This window comes from Anomaloglossus baeobatrachus, chromosome 1 (genome assembly GCF_048569485.1).
Source record: "Anomaloglossus baeobatrachus isolate aAnoBae1 chromosome 1, aAnoBae1.hap1, whole genome shotgun sequence".
NCBI lineage: Eukaryota > Metazoa > Chordata > Amphibia > Anura > Aromobatidae > Anomaloglossus > Anomaloglossus baeobatrachus.
Window position 1 is genome coordinate 57,104,470 of NC_134353.1, and position 23,238 is coordinate 57,127,707.

Genomic DNA, 23,238 nt, shown 5'->3' on the forward strand with positions numbered 1-23,238 from the left:
GATGGGAGGTCAGTCCTATTATTGATAACCAGCCAATGTAAAGCAGACAGCTGGGGGCTAGTGTGGCGCCCCTAAGGCTGAGTTGTCACAGGGTATTGCATCTGACTTAAGATGCAATGCTTTATCCCGGGTGATGAAGGAATTAACCACTGGTGTTTTTCACTTACACAACATCCAGCTATGAGTCAGCCAGTTATACAACTTAGGAAACCAGACAACCTGGGGAAATTCCCGGTTGCTGGTGCAATCACCAGTGAGTCATCAGAAAAGGTGGGGGCTGCACTGAGTGAGTAAGAAACACACAAACCGTTTCAGTTTCGAATAGTCAGACTCTGAACAACACGGTCGCTAAGAGATTGCTTGAGATCTTCGCTTAGCTAGAACCGGGCAGATTGGAAGAGGGCGAGAGGCAACCGGTGGAGATGGTGAGACAGAGGAGAACATGGTAGCTGGAGGTCGAGCCTAACCGTTCCCATAGTGCCAGCGCTGACAGGGTGAAGAAGCCCTAGGGCAGATTATACTCTGTTGTCTGCCAAAATCTGCAGGGGATGGGGACTCCAAGCTCCATCACCCACCACCCATTTTCCCAGAGCACAGTGACACATAGGATCCGGGGTCGGAATTGCAGCCAGGCCCCACGGCAATGATCCGCGCCACCTGCATACAGGACGGGACACTTAACAGAGACACTGGAGTCCCCAAGTCACTTCAAGCCACGGAGATCCACAACCAAGCTCAAGGAAGGGAGGTCTCACACTCCACAGACACCTGTGATTGCCTCTGATTTACCTGGGACAGGCTTAGGCCCATCGCGGCAGAGAGCGGCACCTCCGGGGCACCTTACGAACTGTGAGTAAAGAGAACTTTGAACCGCAGCCCCTGTGTTGTCCCTGTCTTTGCCGACTACCTGTGGGTCGGCGCTCCTGTGGACTACTGCTCTCGTCATCCACCCGAGGCCTGCTCCACCTGCGGGGAGCGACACCATCCCAGCTGCCAGAACACCTGCCCCAGGGAGGAATTCTGCAGTGGCGGCTACTCCCTGGCTGCAAACCACAGGTAGCGTCACAACAAACTTTCCCCAATCACCTCAATTTCCCTTTATAATACTGCACGCCTCAGGGCAACGGAACCAGGCAAGGCTACGCCTGACCCAACCCTTAATGGCCCGGCAATGACTAGGTTAACCACCTACCCCGTGGGGCGCTGCACTAGTATTATCAGAGTGGAAAGGCCCATGGTTATTGGCCCTTCCCAGCCTAAAAATAGCAGCTCGCAGCTGCCCCAGAAGTGGAACATCTACTAGATGAGTAGATTCTGGTGTTTTGCCCAGCTCTTCCTGATTGCCCTGGTGGTAATGCTTGATGTCAGTTGTGAATTATTAAAAATCCCGCTTTAAATGTAGATGACAACCGACCATAATGGTGTCCATTACTGGACAGTAAAGTTCTGCTGAAATAATATGGCTTAAAGTCTTATATTTTATTTTTCTATAATAAACCCAGAAGTCATATGGAAAGTTTATGAACTGCCCCATCTGGTAGTATTATATCCACAGTATTTGTAAACTTGGCAGTGACAACGGCACAAATCAACTGGAAAACCTCACATAATGACTAAATCCTACACATGATACACATATACATATAATGCCAAGTTAAGATAGCAGTGTCAAGTACGATAAATTCCATGTGTCGTGCAACCTGAAAATTAGCAACTACTGTACTTTTGTGACAAAGCTAACACCTGGAATTTGTCTTAAAGGGCTGTTTGGTTTCTTAAAGGGTTATTTGAATCCTCATAAATGTCAGTTATCGGACGCTGTCTTGAGATATTAACACTTTTTTTTGCTTAGCGCTTATTGCTTTGGAGACAGACAACCGCAGCTGGACAGCAGAACATGTGTCGTGTTTACAAGCTCTTTTCTATGGAGCTTGTAAGCGCTCATCTGAGGCTGGCCTGAATCGCAGGAGTGCACTGTTACCATCTAAATCACCACCAGCTTTCTCATAGTGCGATATATGCAGAGACAGGCAATGGAGAGATTAATCTCTCCATCTTCTCTGACCTTGTGATCCAATTCTCATATGCAAGAGAATTGGAGCTCAGTGAATGACCCTCGGCTCGCGCTCGCAGCAGATGACCCTCGGCTCACGCTCGCAGCAGATGACCCTCGGCTCGCGCTCGCAGCAGAGTTTGAGGCAAGTGTCACTAGCATCCGGTTTGCTCACATGAGAACATACGCCAGTGTGAGCGAGCCCTAAAATAAAGTATATTCGAGCAGTAATAAGGTCTTCTAATTGGCTCCTACAGTAATCATGTCCCCAAAATGCCACTGTGGCGCCCCTGAGGCTTCAGTCGCCACAGGGCATTGCATCTCTTTTAGGGTGCAATGCTTGGACTCGGGTGATGAAGGAGTTAATCACTGGTGTTTTTCACTTACAAACATTAGCTATGAGTGACCACTTGCAGAGGAAGCCAGACAATCTGGGGAAATCCAGGTTACCAGGGCAACAGCCACTAAGAGTCATCCCAAGGGTGGGGGCACTGAGTGGGAGAGAAACACAGATTCTAGTCAGATCAGCCTGGGACAGACAAGAGCAGACATCCTTGAGAGAGCAGCGTTTAACAGGCTGGTCCTGGGGACAGGAGACAGGTGGAAATAGTCCCAGGGCCAGGAGCCACAACACCGCACTGAGTCTGCAGAATGAGACTGGAATAGGGCGAGAGGTGACCGGTGGAGATGCTGAGAAAGCAGACATGGTAGCTGAGGTAGAGTTTAACCGTTCCCACAGTGCCAGCGCAGACGGGGTGCAGAACCCTCGGTTGGGGAAACCTTCATGAACTCTAACAAATCTGCAGGGGATGGGGATTTCATGTCCCATCGTCCACTACCCACTTTCCCAGAGCACAGTATACAGTAATAGCCCCCACATAGCTCACCCTATATAAAAAGCATGAGCCCCCACTTAGCCTACTATACACCAGCACACAGAAGAAAAAAAATAAAAAACACATACTCAGTTTGCTCCCATTCCCGTGCACCATCCTCTTGCTGGTCTAAATCCGGCGCGGTCGTTAACATGGATGGTGGCTGAACTCAGCATATGGCAAAGACGCCACTGCCATGTGCCCCACACTGATGTTGGGTGCCGGCCTATACACCGGTGGCCATTTTAACAACTGAAGAACAGTTACCAGCAGGCCCCCTCTACGTCTGGATCGGGAGCCCACTGAGAACCAGGGTCCACTGTAATATCGTATCGTCCGGTGTCCTAGTGGACCAGACATGGATCAACCCTCTCCACTGGTCGATGAGATCACAGGACACTCAAGGGTTACCATCGCTGTCAGGAGCCTACCGAAGGCCCATGTTGCTGCCATGTTGGTATTCCTGTGAAGCCCAGCCTGTAGCTGGTCTTCATAGGGGACTGTAATTAAAACCTTTTCATTGCAATCCTGAGACTTTAAAATTACATATATAAAACATTAAAATTGGGATCACCCCCCATTTCCACAAATAAAAGTGATCATATTTGGTATTGTTGCACTCTTAAAAGTCTGATATCAAAACAGTTTGTTTAACCCATACAGTAAATGCCGTAAAGCGAAAAGAAAAATGTGCGTATGTGTGTACAGTGGATGGGGAAAGTATTCAGACCCCTTTAAATTTTTCACTTTGTTTCATTGCAACCATTTGATAAATTAAAAAAAAAAAGTTAATATTGTCCTCATTAATGTGCACTCTGCACCCCCCCATCCCCCATCTTGACAGAAAAAAAGAAAAAAAACAAATGTAGAAATTTTTGCAAATTTATTAAACAAGAAAAACTGAAATATCACATGATCATAAGTATTCAGCCCCTTTCCTCAGACACTCATTAAGTAAGTCCCATGCTGTCCATTTCCTTGTGATCCTCCTTGAGATGGTTCTTCTCCTTCATTGGAGTCCAGCTGTGTTTAATTAACCCCTTCATGACCGGCTGATTTTGCGCTTTCCGGTTTTTTTTTTTCGCCATTCTTCCGTGAGATGTAACTTTTTTATTTTTCACTCAATCTGGTCATATAAGGGCTCGTTTTTTTGCGGAACTAGCTGTACATTTAAATAAAACCATGAGTTTACCATATAGTGTACTGGAAAGCGGCAACAAAAATCCAAATGCGGAACAATTGCAAAAAAAAAGTGCGATAGCACTATTGTTTTTGAGATATTCTAGTCACTGTGTTCACTATATGATAACACTGATGTGTCGGTGTAATGCCTCAAGTCGATGTGGGTTTGTAGACACCAAACATGAATAGGTTTACTTTTATCTAAGGGGTTAAAAAAAAAATTCAGAAGTTTGTCCGAAAAAAGTGGCGTACATTTTACGTCATATTCCGTGACCCATAGCGTTCTCAGTTTTCAGGATCTGGGGCTCAGTGATGGCTTATTTTTTGCATCTCAGGCTGACGTTTTTAACGGTACCACGTTTTGATCGCCTGTTATTGCATTTAGCGCAAAATTTGTGTCGACCAAAAAACGTAATTTTGGCATTTGGAATTTTTTTACCACTATGCAATTTACCGAACAGATAAATTGATTTTATATTTTGATAGATCGGGCATTTTCGGAATGCAGTGATACCCAATGTGTGTTTATTTTTTATTTTTTTAACCCTTTAGTTTTCAAAGGGGTGAAAGGGGGGTGATTTGAACTGTTAGGTTTTTTTTATTATTTAAAAAAAAAATTTAATTTTTTTTTTTTTTTACCAGGTTCCTTAGTGGGCTATATGGATTAGCTGTCCGATCGCTTTTCCATATCTCAGCAGATATGCTCATTTCCTGTCTCACCCAGCTCTCAGCCGGGTGAAACAGTGAGTGAGTCATGTGAGCTACAGGAGTCATCACATGACCCTGTGCTACCATGATAACTACCGGAAGTCACGTGACTTCCGGTATCGGGGGGTGAGTAAACATTTACCGCGATTATAATGCCACTCTCACTTATTGACAGCGCCATTTAAGGGGTTAAGCGGCACAAGAAGATAATGATTCCACCCATGCCTAGCAGACACACGTCAGCTGTATAAATCAGCTGAAATGTGCGACGATTTCCTGCCGCTGTGGGAGATTAACACTGTCCGCTAGGACATAATTTTACCACCCACGGTTATTAAGGGGTTAAGCTGATAGGACTTGATTTGGAAAGGCGCACATCTGTTTATGTAAGACCTCACAGCTCATAGTGGAGGTCAGACCAAATGAGAATCATGAGGACAAAGGAGCTCAGAGACAGAATTGTGACAAAGCACAGATCTGGCCAAGGTTACAAAATAATTTCTGCAGTACTCCGCACAGTGGCCTCCATAATCCTTAAATGGAAGAAGTTTGGGACCACCAGAACTCTTCCTAGACCTGGCTGTCCAGCCACACTGAGCAATCATGGGAGAAGAGCCTTGGTGAGAGAGGTAAAGAAGAATCCCAAGATCACTGTGGCTGAGCTCCAGAGCTGTAGTAGGGAGATGGGAGAAAGTTGCATAAAGTCAACTATCATTGCAGGACTCCACCAATCGGGTCTTTATGGCAGAGTGGCCCGATGGAAGCCTCTCCTCAGTCAAGACATATGAAAGCACGCATAGAGTTTGCAAAAAAAACACATGAAGGACTCCCAGACTATGAGAAATAAGATTCTCTGGTCCGATGAGACGAAGATAGAACTTTCTGGTGATAATTCTAAGCGATGTGTATGGAGAAAACCAGGCACTGCTCATCACCTGCCCAATACAATCCCTAGAGTGAAACATGGTGGTGGCAGCATCATGCTATAGGGGTGTTTTTCAGCTACAGGGACAGGACGACTGGTTGCAATTGAAGAAAAGACAAATGTGGCCAAGTACAGAGATATCCTGGAAGAAAACCTTTTCCGGAGTGCTCTGGACCTTAGACTTGGCCAAAGGTTCACCTTCCAACAAGACAATGACCTTAAGCACACAGCTAAAATAACAAAGGAGTGGCTTCAGAACAACTCTGTGACCATTTTTGACTGGTCTAGCCAGAACCCTGACCTAAACCCAATTGAGCATCTCTGGAGAGACCTGAATGGTTGTCCACCAACGTCCATCATCCAACCTGACGGAACTGGAGAGGATCTGCAAGGAAGAATGGCCGAGGATCCGCAAATCCAGGGGTGAAAAACTTGTTGCATCATTCCCAAGACTCCTGGCTGTACTAGCTCAAAAGGGAGGCTTCTACTCAATACTGAGCAAAGGGTCTGAATACTTATGGCCATGTGATATTTAAGTTTTTCTTGTTTAATAATTTACAAAAATGTCCACATTTCTGGGATTTTTTTCCTGTCAGGATGGGGGATGGGGTGCAGAGTGTACATTAATGAGAAAAAAAATGAACTTTTTTGAATTTACCAAATGGCTGCAATGAAACAATGAGTGAAAAATGTGAAGGGTCTGATTACTTTCCGTACCTACTGTATTATGGCATTGATAAACTATAGGCTGCATTTCAATTAGGGTACATTTCTGACCCTTAATGAGCAATTCATTTATTGTTTGTACTTATTACACTAAACTTTTGTTTTGGGGGTTGTTTTTAACTATATAAAACTAATGTTTTAATTGGGCACCAATTCTGGCAGACAAGCTATAAAATTTACCCTAATATTCTATTATCTGTAAACTGACATTCCAAACTGCAAATAAAAAAAAAACTACGTAGACAGATGATTAGAAATAAAAGGTGAAAGCTTATAGCTCTTAGAAAAAACAAAGACAAAACCAAGGCATGGGTCTTGATAACCAGCAAAGGTAAAGCAGACAGCTGGGGCCTGGTATTAACAGGGTGGGAAGGCCCATGGTTATTTTGCCTATCCCAGCCTAAAAAAAAGCAGCCTGCATCCGCCCCAGAAGTGGCACATCTATTAGTTGATCAAATTCTGGTGTTCTGGTCAGCTCTTCCTACTGCCCTGGTAGTAATACTTTAGAGGTTGAGGTCAGCAGTGAATTGATAAAAATCCCCCTTTAGAAATGGAGATGACGATAGGCGATCCTGGCCTCCATTCTTGGACAGTAAGGTTCTAAAAACAAAAAAAAATGACCCTCTCGTGTGGACGTTATTTATAATCTCACAGAAGAGCGTATAGATATTTTAGGGGCCGCTCTCCCACATTCACAATGTCCACCAATTTAGGCCTTTATCAGACCTTAGGTTAGACCAGTATGTTCGGAGGACAGCCGCTTTTCTCTAGACCCTCTCAAAATCTGCCTGCAAGAGATTTTTTTTTTTTTCCATATCGTTCTGCCTACATCAGCAAATAAAGGGGTATACCGCTGATGGATCACACACCAATTAGTGTCTAATTTCCTTAGAGAGTCACCGTAGAAGTGAACCATGAAATGGGGCCTTCAACATCTTGGTGGCCTTCATCCCAGTACAATTGTTTTCCAACTGGTTGCCTACTACCACTGGTAGCATCAACTAGCACAGTGACTACATACAAGTGCATCTCCATAAATTAGAATATCCTCAAAAAGTTATTTAATTTTAGTAATTAAATACAAAAAGGGAAACGCATATATTATATAGAGTCATTATACACAGAGGGATCTATTCCTATATATTACATGTATATAGAGTAATTAGACAGAGTGATCTATTCCTATATGTTATATAGAGTCATTACCAACAGAGGGATCTATTCCTATTATATAGAGTCATTACACACAGAAGGATCTATTCCTATATATTATATAGAGTCATTACACACAGAGGGATCTATTCCTATATATTATATAGAGTCATTACACACAGAGAAATCTATTCCTATATATTACATGTATATAGAGTCATTACACACAGATCTAATTAACGTGTATTATATATTTTATATAGTCATTACACACACAGCGATCTAATTCACGTGTTTATTATATATTATATAGAGTCATTACACACAGAGTAATCTATTTCTATATATTATATAGAGTCATTACACACAGAGGGATCTATTCCTATTATATAGAGTCATTACACACAGAGGGATCTATTCCTATATATTATATAGAATCATTACACACAGAGGGATCTATTTCACGTGTTTATTTCTGTTAATGTTGATGATTATGGCTTACAGCCAATGAAAACCCAAAAGTCATAATCTCAGAAATTTAGATTATTATATAAGACCAACCGAAAAAAATTATGTTAAACTCAGAAATGTTGGCACCTACTGAAAAGTCTGTACAGTAAATGCTTCAATACTTGGTCGGGCTCCTTTTGTATGAATTACTGCATCAATGCGGCATGGAGGCGATCAGCCTGTGGCACTGCTGAGGTGTTGTGGAAGCCCAGGTTGCTTTGATAGCCGCCTTCAGCTCGTCTGCATTGTTGGCTCTGGTGTCTCTCATAGATTCTCTATGGGGTTTAGGTCAGGAGAGTTTGCTGGCCAATCAAGCACAGTGATACTGTGGTTAGTAAACCAGGTATTGGTGCTTTTGGCAGTGTGGACAGGGGCCAAGTCCTGCTGGAAAATGAAATTTCCATCTCCAAAAAGCTTGTTGGCAGATGGAAGCATGAAGTGCTGTAAAATTTCCTGGTGGACGATTGCACTTTGGTCTTGATAAAATACATTGTACCTTCACCAGCAGATGACATGGCTCCCCAAACCATCACTGATTGTGGAGACTTCACACTAGACCTCAGCAGCTTGGATTGTGGCCTCTTCACTCTTCCTCCAGACTCTGGGACCGCGATTTCCAAATGAAATGCAAAATGTACTTTCATCTGAAATCAACACCTTGGACCACTGAGAACAGTCCAGTTCTGTTTCTCCTTGGCAGAGGTAAGACGCTTCTGGTGCTGTCTATTGGTCATGAGGGGCCTGACACAAGGAATGCGACACTTATAGCCCATGTCCTGGATACGTCTGTGTGTGGTGGCTCTTGAAGCACTGACTCCAGCAGCGTCCACTCCTAATGAATCTCCTCCAAATTTTTGGATGGCCTTATCTTAACAATCCTATCAAGGCTGCGGTTATCCCTGTTGCTTGTGCACCTTTATCTACCACACTTTTTCCTTCCACTCAACTTTCCAGAAATATGCTTGGATACAGCACTCTGAACAGCCAGCTTCTTTAGCAATGACCTTTTGTGGCTTACCCTCCTTCTGCAGTGTGTCAATGACTGCCTTCTGGACATCTGTCAAGTCAGCAGTCTTCCCCATGATGGTGTAGCCTACTGAACCAGACTAAGGGACCATTTTAAATGCCTAGGAAGCCTTTGCAGGTGTTTTGTGGTTATTCTAATTTTCTGAGATAACGACTTTTGGGTTTTCATTGTCTATAAGCCATAATCATCAACATTAACATAACATCCATCTGTGTGTAATGACTATATAATATAAAGGAATAGATCACTCTGTGTGTAACGACTCAATATATAGGAATCGATCCCTCTGTGTGTAATTTTTTTATATAATATATAGGAATAGATCCCTCTGTGTGTAATGATTTTATATAATATATAGGAATAGATCCCTCTGTGTGTAATGACTCAATATATAGGAATAGATCCCTCTGTGTGTAATGACTCTATATAATATATAGGAATAGATCCCTCTGTGTGTAATGACTATATAATATATAGGAATAGATCCCTCTGTGTGTAATGACTATAATATATAGAAATAGATCCCTCTGTGTGTAATGACTCTATATAATATATAGGAATAGATCCCTCTGTGTGTAATGACTATAATATATAGAAATAGATCCCTCTGTGTGTAATGACTCTATATAATATATAGGAATAGATCTCTATACTATATAATACACACAGAGTGATCTATTCCTATATATTATATAGTCATTACACACAGAGATCTATTCCTATATATTATATAGAGTCATTACACACAGAGGGATCTATTTCTATATATTATAGTCATTACACACAGAGGGATCTATTCCTATATATTATATAGTCATTACACACAGAGGGATCTATTCCTATATATTATATAGAGTCATTACACACAGAGGGATCTATTCCTATATATTATATAAAATCATTACACACAGATATCTATTCCTATATATTATATAAAATAATTACACACAGATATCTATTCCTATATATTATATAAAATAATTACACACAGAGGGATCTATTCCTATATATTGAGTCATTACACACAGAGGGATCTATTCCTATATATTATATAAAATCATTACACACAGATATCTATTCCTATATATTATATAAAATAATTACACACAGAGGGATCTATTCCTATATATTGAGTCGTTACACACAGAGTGATCTATTCCTATATAACGACTCAATATATAGGAATAGATCCCTCTGTGTGTAATGACTATATAATATATAGGAATAGATCCTTCTGTGTGTAATGATTCTATATAATATATAGGAATATATCCCTCTGTGTGTAATGACTCTATATAATATATAGAAATAGATCCTTCTGTGTGTAATGACTATATAATATATAGGAATAGATCCTTCTGTGTGTAATGACTATATAATATATAATATATAGGAATAGATCCTTCTGTGTGTAATGACTATATAATATATAGGAATAGATCCCTCTGTGTGTAATGACTCTATATAATATATAGGAATAGATCCTTCTGTGTGTAATGACTATATAATATATAGGAATAGATCCTTCTGTGTGTAATGACTATATAATATATAGGAATAGATCCCTCTGTGTGTAATGACTATATAATATATAGGAATAGATTCCTCTGTGTGTAATGGACTCTATACAATATATAGGAATAGATCCCTCTGTGTGTAATAACTCTATATAATATATAGGACTAGATCCCTCTGTGTGTAATTACTCTATAATATATAGGAATAGATCCCTCTGTGTGTAATAACTCTATATAATATATAGGACTAGATCCCTCTGTGTGTAATGACTTTATAATATATAGGAATAGATCCCTCTGTGTGTAATAACTCTATATAATATATAGGACTAGATCCCTCTGTGTGTAATGACTATATAATATATAGGACTAGATCCCTCTGTATGTAATAACTCTATATAATATATAGGACTAGATCCCTCTGTGTGTAATGACTATATAATATATAGGAATAGATCCCTCTGTGTGTAATAACTCTATATAATATATAGGACTAGATCCCTCTGTGTGTAATGACTATATAATATATGGGTTTCCCTTTTTGTATTGAATTACTAAAATAAATTAACTTTTTGATGATATTCTAATTTATTGAGATGCACCTGTATACGGGTAATGTATACACCATTTATCTATAGTATCCACCTCCAACAATCTTAAAGGGGCTGTAAACTCTTTTCTAAAGGTAATCAGCTTCTCTCAGCTGTTGACGCTGGAAAAGCCAAAGCCAGCCAAACAAATGGCTACATTCTAACACATAGATGGGGAAAATCACAAGTGTATGGACAAGAATTATCCTAATGAGAGAACCAACTAATGACATATCAGGTCCTCCAGAGTTAAGAGACACTCTTGAAACCCACTGATCACCTGATTGAAGGTGCCACAGCTCAGCAGAGAAGGCACAGCGCCGTACATAGTGTAGTGGCTGTGAGTGGTACTGCAAGCTCTCTGCAATTCAATTGTATAGGAAAAATGTTACGATACAATTTCCCTCGGGATCAATAATTAGAACATTCATAAAATTCCACATAACCATCATGGACAAATATTGACTCCGGTACAAAGGGGTTAAATAGATATACGTGCGCTGGATATATTATGGAGGCTTTATAATCTTTTGTATACTGATATTAAAAAAAAACAAAAAACACCACGTGAATGTGTAGCGAGACGTCAGCTGCCTGGGGAGCAGTCGAGCAACATTAAAGCATTTTTCATAATGCATTACAGATCTGCAGTAAATTCTCGCTTCCAGCCGCTCACTCTTCATTTTCATTAAATCAGCAATTTCAGAAAAGTATCATGTTGCTTCCAACAAGAAAATTATAAAGCGATTCAATTAGAGATGATTAGGAATGTTTTTACTTGTCATTCCATCAACTTCACATCTCCAAGAAAAAAAAAATAAAAAAAATAAAATAAAAAAGGCCTTTGTTTGGCAATTTCTAACCCCTGGAACAAAAGAAAATTGATGAAAATTGCTTTCAATGTCGCTTCAAGACTAATGGGAAGAACGGAGAACGTATTCCATAGAGCGAAGCAAATCACAGGCATTTTAATACTAAATGTTTCCCTATTCATTCTAATTCATCCTCAGAATTCCCCCCATAGCAGACTACAGATAGGTGGCGCTATAATGCCAAGCTCAGAGTAATTGGACCAATGAGGGGACTTCAATTTTGCTGAAGGGGGAAAGAATAAAAGAGTGAAGTTATTTTTAGAGGGACACTCCATGTAAACAGATTTGTCATGTTAGCCCTAAGACAAGGCCTGCGGGGGTGGAGCATGTAGAGGATCCACCCCCGCAGGCCTTGTCTATTGGATGCTTTTAAAGGGGATAGGACAAGTGGCTAGTTTTTGCTCTTATTTGATTCCTGCTGCTCCCCTGAGTATTCTGGTTTTGTTTTTTTAAACTCAACCTCACAATTCCAGAGATATGGGCCTTATTTAGTGCTAAGATTTTGTATTTAATAAGTAGGCGTGGTTTACAAGCTAATTATGCAGAGCAGCCTAAAGACACGCCCCTGAGGATCCCATGAACAATGCATTTTCAATAAAGATGTTAAAACTTTGCTTAAATAAAAAGCCCCATATTTCTATAATCATATGGTTGACATTAAAAACCACGTATGGAATACTTGGGAACAGCAAATATAGTTCTTTATAAAGAGAACCTTTAGAGGACATTTTATCAGGATGTGGTACCTTTTACCAGCATGGAGCTATAACGTGGACACCCCTGCTAGGATGGGGCCATATAGACCAGGATGGGGGTTATAATAGGGATATCTATACCAAGATGGGGCTAGGATGGGGACAGCTATACCAGGATGGGGCTATGAAGGGTACATATATATACCAGAATGAGGAACATATACCAGGATGGGGCAATGATTAAGACATAATACCAGGATGGGGGCTATGATGGGACACCTATACCAGCATGTGGCTTTGATGGGGATGTATATGTGATGACCCTGGACTATCAGTTTGTCATAGGGTACTACGCAAACTGCACCTCTGTGCAGTATTCCAAGTCCCAAGAAAACCTTATATAGATATACCAAAGGGTATTGACGCCAAAAAAAACAAAAAGAAAACCCCCATAAGATTTTATACTTTATTATATAGATACAAATTTCAAAAGGTGCAAGTAAAAACAGGCTATTCATAGCATACACTTTAGGAGATGGGGCCCCGGGCCAAATTCCCTAGTATCACCCTTCCTGACCGCGGAGGTTGGCACCCTTGTAGATGACGAATTGGCGCCCCCGCTCACCGAGGACTGGCCCTTAAGACCCTACACTCAAATCTGTAGGTGCTGCTGGTCTAATTGAGGGCCTTACAAAACCCACAGTGATACCATCACATTCATCCAGAATAGTTTTCTTTACTCCTCACAACCAGAATGTCAGTATATCATACACTTTTTCTATTGATATTCGTTGTGGACCACAATGATCAAACAATGATTAAGATAAAGGACAAGGAGTATTGATAGTTAGTAGGACTAAATAGTCAGTTTTTAGGGTTATGGCAACATCACCATTCTCCATATGTGTATGCAGCAACAAATGTCCATCACAATAGATGATAGAAAAGGCCAAATGGCCAGTACTTAGCCACATTCAGCAGCTCATTGCCCTTGCCCGACGCGTTTCTCCCCCATAGCGGGGGGATAAGAACGCACGCTGGCAATACAATGGCTGATGATACGTGTCATCAGCCATTGTATTGCCAGCGTGCGTTCTTATCTGTGAGCAGCATGATCCCTGATCGGTAAAATTACCTCATTGGAGGACCGTTCTATTTCTGTGGATGACTTTGACAGAATTGTGTCATCTTGATGTGGTCTAATTGTGGACAGCCCCTGATGAACCTCCAAATGATCGCCCGCTATGGGGGGAAACGCGTCGGGCAAGGGCAATGAGCTGCTGAATGTGGCTAAGTACTGGCAATTTGGCCTTTTCTATCATCTATTGTGATGGACACTTGTTGCTGCATACACATATGGAGAATGGTGATGTTGCCATAACCCTAAAAACTGACTATTTAGTCCTACTAACTATCAATACTCCTTGTCCTTTATCTTAATCATTGTTTGATCATTGTGGTCCACAACGAATATCAATAGAAAAAGTGTATGATATACTGACATTCTGGTTGTGAGGAGTAAAGAAAACTATTCTGGATGAATGTGATGGTATCACTGTGGATTTTGTAAGGCTCTCAATTAGACCAGCAGCATCTACAGATTTGAGTGTAGGGTCTTAAGGGCCAGTCCTCGGTGAGCGGGGGCGCCAATTCGTCATCTACAAGGGTGCCAACCTCCGCGGTCAGGAAGGGTGATACTAGGGAATTTGGCCCGGGGCCCAATCTCCTAAAGTGTATGCTATGAATAGCCTGTTTTTACTTGCACCTTTGAAATTTGTATCTATATAATAAAGTATAAAATTTTATGGGGGTTTTCTTTTTGTTTTTTTTTGCAGTATTCCAAGTTCCTCATGGTTCTGGGTCCCTATCTAAATAGTGTTGCCTCCAACAGCAAATCAAATCCTAGATACACCCTGCACCACACCCATCAGACACACCAGTGGATGGCTTGAGTGGAATAGAGTCGCCCACCTGGGGGGTCAGGGAGGGGAGGAGTGTAGTCAGTCGGAGTCAGTGTGTAGAGTGAGAGGAGGTCGGGAGCGGTGGCTCCTAGAGAAGCAGTCTAGGTTGCAGACGGTGGTCTGGGCCTAGAGGAGTCGGACCCCCAGTCACAGGGGATTGTGGCAAGGTGCCTGGACCTGTCGAGGAGAACAGCCAGCAGCCTAGCACTATCACCGGTCTGGGGACCGAAGGCACGACTGGGTACACAGACCCTAGGTCAGGGAGTAGCTTCAGGCAACCCGACAATTTACCTGAGGAGAACGGAGCCTTTATCTGTTCCCACCCGCTCCAGAATCGGGGCATTAGCGCAACGAGGGGGATAGGACTTATCCAATCCAAAACGGTCCAGAAAATCCCAAGCGTGAGCCCTGAGAGCAAGCTCCCACCCTTAGTCACAGTGGGGAGCGGGGCCCGGCAAGTTCCATACTACTGGGCCACCACGTTGAAGTTAAACTTAGTGCCAGGAGGCAGGTCACCGATCACCAGGCAGCACTGCAGGGGACGGGACCCGGACGAGCTCCCCTCAGCGGCGCCCAGAGAGTTGGTTTACCCGGTTGTCAGAGTCTGCTTATTGACCGAGTAAGAGAGTGACCCCTGCATCCCACGGCATCCCCCTCACAGAGTCCCAGGGCATCCCCCCTACCCGTGGAGGGCTACGACACCTTGCTGCCCCACTTCATCACCCCGGGTACTCCCAATGGCAGTGCTCCCCAAATTACCGTACACCACAGGTGGCGTCAAACTATATTTATCAACTCCCCTGTAAATACCCCCTTCATTTGAGTTGCCGCACGACCCCGGGTCCGGAGATCCTCGAGCCACAGCGAACCCGGATCCGAGCAGCTCGGCTGCTCCCACATGGGCGGCACATATACAAGGATGGGCCCATGATGTGGACATATACTACAATGTGAAACATATCTATCAGGATCGTGACATTTACCAGTAAGTGGCCCAGGATAGGGGATATTACTACATAAAGAACAGGGAGGAAGGCAATTCTTACGTCTTTACAGGATTTAGAGATATTCACACTTTGAAATGTAGATGTGGATTTCAAGGTGTAATCTGCTTGTGTGACGCCGTGGCCTATCAGATCGTCACAATGCTGCCGTGCAATCTGCCCTTCTGCATGGTACCCGCTCCTCCTTGGTTACGGGTCCTGTCCATTTGGTGTTGCTAAGAACAGGTGTACACAAATCCTGAGGAACACACTGCACCACACCCACCAAACACCCATTGGGCGGCCTGAGGGGAATAGGGCCACCCAGATGGAGGGCTTATAGAAAGTGGGCCAGAAGTGTCAGTAGACAGTGTCAGTGAGCAGTGACAGCACAAGGTCACGCTGCGGAGCTGGGGTTCTGTACCCGTCCCAGGTACCAGACGTTGGCCTGGCCTGGAAGGAGCTGGAACCCCGGTCGCAGGGGGTAGTGACAGGGTGCACGGAGGGCAGACCGGCGGCCTTGTGCTACAACCGGGCAGGGGCCAGGGCACGACGGGGTACGCGGACCCTAAGCTAGGAAGGCGCTTTATGCAGACCAGTAATTCACCCGACGAGGACGGAATCTTCACAAACCGTTCTCCACCCGCTCCAAAATAGGGGTACTAGCGCAACGAGGGGGATAGGACTTCCCAAATCAGTCCAGAAAATCCCAAGCGTGAACCCTGAGAGCAAGCTCACCCTGCTAGCCACGCAGGTGAGCGGGGCCCAAGTAGTTTCAGGCAAAAGGGATCCATACAGAGGAAACAGTGCCAAGGGACAAGTTTTCAGACCAACCAACAACGCCAAAAGTGCACGGACCCAGCGTGCTCACCCAAAGGTTGCAAGGATTTCAGGACTTTGGTTTACCCGGTGTCAGTATCTCTGGACTGTGAGTACATTGTGCCCCTCTACTCCCGACGGGTCCACAGCCAACCATCACCGAGCCCCGGGACACCATTCCCCTGCCCACGGAGGGGTTAACATCATGAGCTGCCATCCCATCGCTCCCGGGCGCTCTCCCCCAAACGCAGCAGCGGTGGTATCTCGACTTACCACGACCCGTGGGTGGCGTCACAAACACTATCCAATCCTTTCACCCCCTTTTGTAAATATCTTTTCCCCCTTTTTCATTTCGAGCGGCCGCGCAATTCCGCCTCGAGCCACTACGGATCCGAATCAGAGCAGCCCGTCGGCTGTCGCGGGGCGGCACACCTCCATTCCAGGCTAAAAATCTATCTAACAATTCTGCATATTTATTTCCATACAGATCAATCTAACTGCTGTGTCTGGAGAGGACAGTGGGAGTGGCTCAGCTTTAATGTGTAGTAAGCATGCTTGAGCTTGATGCCCCCTGCTGAATTGAAGAGAAGACTGCAAAGGTAAGTTTAAAATCAATTGTATACATAACAATTGGCTAAACTTCCCTATTGGCACTTCGCAATTAAAAAAAAATAATTGGGTTTTGGGTTGCAGTTTGGGTACTTGGCCTCTGAAAGGTTTGCGATCACTGGCCTAGGCTATAAGAAGATTGCCAAGATCATGAAACAGAGATGCAGCACATTGGCCAAGACCATACCTCAGTTTAACAAGCCAGGTTCCACTCAGAACAGACTTCGTCATGGTTGACCAAAGAAGTAGAGTGCACAAGCCCAACATCATATCCAGGCGTTTTTTGAAAAACAGACATACAAGCGCAGCCAACATTCCTACAGAGGTTACAGGTGTGGGGGTCCGCGTGCAGTGCTCAGACCATACGCAGCTCACTGCATTATTATAGCGCCATTTATTCCATGGCGCTTTACTTGTGAAAGGGGTATACAAAATCGGGACAAGTACAATAATCAAACAATACAAGGCACAAACTGGTACAGGAGGAGAGAGGTCCCTGCCTGCGAGGGCTCACAGTCTACAAGGGATGGGTGAGGATACAGTAGGTTAGGGTAGAACTGGTTGTGCGGCGCTGTATCAGACTGAGGGTTACTGCAGGTGGTAGGCTTGTCGGAAGAAGTGGGTCTTCAGGTTCCTTTTGAAGCTTGTCCAGGTATGCGACAGTGATATTTTGTCAGGGCATTCCAGAGTATGGGGGAGGCACGGGAGAAATCTTGGATGCAATGGTGGGAAGAGGAGATGAGAGGGGAGTAGAGAAGGAGATCTTGTGAGGATCGAAAATTAAGTGCAGGTACCAGGAGACTAGGTCACAGATGTAGGGTTGAGACAGGTTGTGGATGGCTTTGTAGGTCATGGTTAGGGTTTTGAACTGGAGTCGTTGGGAAATGGGAAGCGGGTGAAGGGATTGGCAGAGGGGACAGGTGGATTAGTCGGGCAGCATAGTTTAGAATAGATTGTAGGGGTGCAAGACTGTTAGAAGGGAGGCCACAGAGCAGGAGGTTGCAATAATTCAGGTGGGAGATAATAAGGGCATGCACTAGGGTTTTTGCAGCTTCTTCTGTAAGGAATGTACGAATACGGGAAATATTTTTGAGTTGGAGGCGGCAGGAAGTGAAGAGGGATTGGATGTGTGGCTTAAAAGAGACCAGAGTGTAGAGTTACTCCCAGGCAGCGAGCACGTGGGACTGGGGAAAGTGAGCAGCCATTGACTTTGATGTATATGTCAGGTGGGGGGTTGAGTGGAGGAGGAGGAAAGATGATGAATTCTGTTTTGCCCATGTTCAGTTTTAGGAATAGAGCAGAGAAAGGATGAAATGGCAGACAGACAATTTGGGATTCTAGTTAGTAGGGAGGTGATGTCAGGTCCAGAGAGGTAGATCTGCGTATCATCAGTGTAGAGATAATACTGAAAGTTGTGGGACTCTGAGCTGTCCCAGGCTGAAGGTGTAGATGGAGAACAGCAGGGGCCTAGAACTGAACCTTGGGGGACACTGACAGATAGGGGGCGAGATGAGTAAGTGGTGTGAGAGTGGGAGAGGCTGAAAGTTCGGTCGGTTAAGTATGAAAAGATTCAGGATATGGCCAAGTCTGTGATTCCCAGAGATAAGAGAATTTGTACTAGAAGGTAATGGTCTACCATGTCAAAGACAGAGGACAGGTCGAGGAGGAGGAGGACAGTAGTGTTGCTTAGCTTTGGTGGTTAGTAGGTCATTAGTGACTTTAGTTAAGGCAGTTTCAGTGGAATGATGCGGTCGGAAGCCAGATTGTAAACAGTCAAAGAGGGAGCAGGAAGAGAGGTGGGAGGTCAGTTCAAGATGGATATGCTCTTCCAGTAGTTTTGAGGCATAGGGGAGAAGTGATATGGGGCGATAGTTTGACAGAGGAATGGTCAAGGGAGGGCTTTTTGAGGATGGGTGTAATGGAGGCATGTTTAGAGCATGAAGTTATTGAATGTTCTCAGTGAGAGGAACAAAATTATAATCTTGTGATACCTTTTAATGGCTAACTAAAATAAAATAAAGTGATGTTACAAAGCAAGCTTTCGAGACATCTCAGGTCTCTTCCTCAGGCATGGTATGACAAAATATCTAAAGAAACACAAATATATGCACAAACAGAGCAGAGGGATGGCATAATAAAAGACATTTAAATAAACAAACAAACACTGAGTTTAGAAAGTGAATCCTTAATTAGCTTTGATTAGTGGTGTGAGAGTTTTATTGTCCCAATATCCATGTAGGATCAGAGGTCTGGTGAGTCTCTGGAATGACTCCTCAGATTTTGTAATGGGCCATGAATCCTCCTGACAGATTGAGTCCTGTGTCCACAGAGTTAAACATTGTGATGAATTTGTATTCCCAGACCCTGCGATGGCTCTGTGATCTGAAGTTGCCTTTTAATATGACAACTTTCATATGGTTTATGTTGTGTCCTGAAACGCAGAAATGTTTGGCCACAGGTAAGGCTAGTTTCACACTTGCGTTGAACGGTATCCGTTGCATTGCGTTGTGTGACGGATGCAAGCGGATGTGTTGCATATAGCGGCACAACGGATGCAACGGATGCTGCAAAACAACGGAATCCGTTTTGATTTTTTTTTTTTTACAGTTTACCGGCGGCAGACTATTGTGAACAATCAGCTGATCGCTCACAGCAGCCGGTTTCCGGGTGATCAGCTGATCGCTCACCGTAGCTGGCCGCCGGGTGATCAGCTGATCGCTCCCAGTAGCCGGCCGATCAGCTGATCGCTCGGCAGCCGAGAATGTGTGCGGGGCGCGGAGTGAGGAGTGGGTGGAGCCGAGCCGGGCCATGGCGCTGAGGACAGGTGAGTGTGCATGTATGTGTGTGTACATACATGTGGAGTGGAGTGCGGGAGGGGGCGGAGCCAAGCGGGGAAGTGTCGGGCTCCCTGCACACGTAGCGAGGGTAAATATCGGCAAAGCACTTTGCTTTGTTACCCGATATTTACCTTGGTTACGGGTGCAGGGAGCCAGAGAGGGCATACGCAGTGAAAACCAACAGATTGCGCTGCTCAAAAAAACGTTACATGCTGCGTTCCTCCCACCCGGCGCAGTGTCAAAATAACGACGCTGCGTCGTCCAGCGGATGCAACGCTGACACTGGCATTACAGTGCGTCGTCCATACAAGTCTATGGAGAATAGTGCAGTGCGTTAACGGACTGCGCTATTCTCCATAGTGACAGACTCCGCTGAATGCAAGTGTGAAAGTACCCTAAATGAATTTTTTTGTCTGTAATTGTGTGGCGGTGAGATCTCATCCTTGCTCTCAGTCTGTCCTGTTTCTCCAACATAGGGGCCCCCAATAGGACATATAGTGCACAGGATTAAGTACACCACGTTGGAAGAGGAACATGTGAATATCCCAGGAATTTTATAGTCCTTCTGTGTGTTAGGGATCTGTATCCGGTCTTTGATCTCTGCATGAGCGCAGGTTTTGCAGCTCTTTACATTGCAAGCATAAGTTCCTCTTGATGTGTGAGAGCATAGAACTTCGGATCATGATGCTCCTTAAATTAGGAGGTTGCCTTTAGCACAGCAATAGAGGATCTCTGAATATTGCTTTTAACCGGTCATCCTTGTGTAGAATGTGGTGAAGTTTCTTGGCCGTTCTTCTCAGTACCTCAAGCTGTGAGTTGTAGGTCACCACCAGAGGTACTCTACTTTTTTCCTCTTTTTGTTTGTATTGAAGCAGTTCACTTCTAGGGGTCCTTGTTGCTCTAATGATCTGGTCATCTATGGAGGTGGGGTGGTAGCCTTGGCTTAGAAATGTCTTTTTAAGATGGGTTAAGTGTTTATCCCTGTCTGCAGGGCTGGAACAGATACGATTATATCTATCTGAGGGCCTGACTGTAGAGAATGGACTTTTTAATGTGTTTGGGATGTTTGTATGTGGGACGGTCAATGGGTTTCCGATACACTGATGTCTGGATTGAACCATTTTGAATTTTTATGGTTGTATCCAGGAAGTTGATTTCTGTTTTTTGAGTGTTCCAATGTCAAGTTTATGGTAGGATGAAATGCATTGAATTTTTCATGAAATTTTAGAAGCTCTTGTTCAGATCCGGTCCAGATTATTAAAATGTCATTGATGAAACGGAAATAAGCAAATTTTTTGAGGTTGCAGGATGCTAAAAAGTCATTTTCCAGTTTAGCCATGAAAAGGTTGGCATAACGTGGTGCTGTCGCGGGCGGGGAGGAGGGTGCCGGCACCTCGCTCACCCCTCTGCTCGGGTCCGGCTGCTGCTGCTCAGTGGTGGCTCGAGCGGTGGGCCGGATCCCGGGGGTCTCGAGCGGCGCTCCTCGCCTGTGAGTGAAAGGGGATTGGGTCTTGGGATGAAGTATATTGTCCGTGACGCCACCCACAGTTGTGGTGATTTGTTAGCACCACCGCTGCTCGATATGGGGAACCCGGGAGTGGTGATGTGGAGCAGCCAGTTGTTGTGTTGCCCCTCCGTGGGTAGGGGTTGGTGATCCCGGGGCCCAGTGAGGAGGTGGGAGATGCAGGGCCTGGTGGGCGCAGGGACGCGGGGGCAGCGCTGTGCCTTCCGGCACTGTGGTACTCACTCAGCCTGAGACGGTGACACAATTCTCGGTAAAACACTTGGCTGGAAAGACGGTTCCCACGGACGGCTGCACTTGCTCTCCCAGTAGGTAACGGTGATGTCCCTTTGACCTGCACCCAGTATTCCTGTGTGGTAGCGATGGGTTCCCACCGGTAACCCGCTCCCCGGCTTGGATATGGGCCGGAGGAGCCCTACTTTGCCCGCAGACGCTGGCCCCGAGGAACTGGTGCCCTGGCGGTGGCGGTGTTCCTCCTTAATGGTTGGACTTTTGCCTTCAGTCGGGACTTGGTTGTTTGGAGACAGACGTCCCCTTCACTGACGGATTTGGCAAATTATGGCGACTCCTAGCCTTGCCGGGGTCCGAGAGGCCCCTGCCCTGGTGCTGACTGTTCTTCGTATACTGCTCCAGACCGCCGGGCCACTACCCGTCCGCAGTCCTTCCAGCAACCTCCGAGCAGTCCCCCTCCAGACGATCACCGCTGTTGCTGACCTTGCTGACACTGTCCTGCACTTAGCCGGACCGACTTCAGGCCTTTCTACTCTCACTTTTACTCTTTTCTTCTTTGCTCCACTACCACTTCGCTTTCACTTAGCTTCTCTTGTTATCTACTCCTTCACTTCCCTCAACCTACTCTGTTCTCCAGCTCTTCCCTGAGCTGACTCCCTGGTTCTTCCCGCCTCTAGGCTTGTGTACTCCTCGGTGGGCGGAGCCAACCGCCTGGCCCACCCCCTGGTGTGAACATCAGCCCCTGGAGGAAGGCAACAAGGATTTTAGTAGCTTTGGTGTTCCTAACTGGGATGTAGGGTGTGGTGGTGTGATGACCTGTGACCCCTGGCTTGCCCAGGGCGTCACATTCCCCCTTAGCAAAATGCAGACCGTCCGCGGGCTGCCCGTCCAACACCGGTTTTATTTTCTGTAAATGTATAAAAGTAAACGGTAACATATAAATCATAACATCATCCCACAACGGGAGGTTCATTGCTTAAACGTTACTAAACGGTTTTACGGGTACGGTTTCCGCTCTCTCCCACCCAAGCAACCTGGCCCTGATGCTGCCCCTAAAGCCCAGGCAGCACCCCTTGACCCAAGTCCAGCACAAGTCACCCGAGCGGGATCTGTCCTTCCCCTCCAGAGGGTAGCCACCGGTTCCTGTGGTGGCTGGGCCCCAGCCTGCTCTGCTGAGGGCCCTCCCTCCAACCTGCCTCTCCGAAGGCGGCAATGCGGAAAACGGTACGGTAAAACAACTTATTTACAAGCCACTTAACGTTTGTGGTTGCCCTGCAAGTTCACGGGCTTGTCCATGGATAGTTCCCATGCTAACTTTTTAAACGGTCCCCACGGGGACAACGGTGCCGGCTCCGGCCGGTTCAATCACTGTTAATCAGGTGAAGTACACAGTAATCATTTTCCATTTTCATCATCTGTAAACTTTTTAAACTTTAACTCCCAT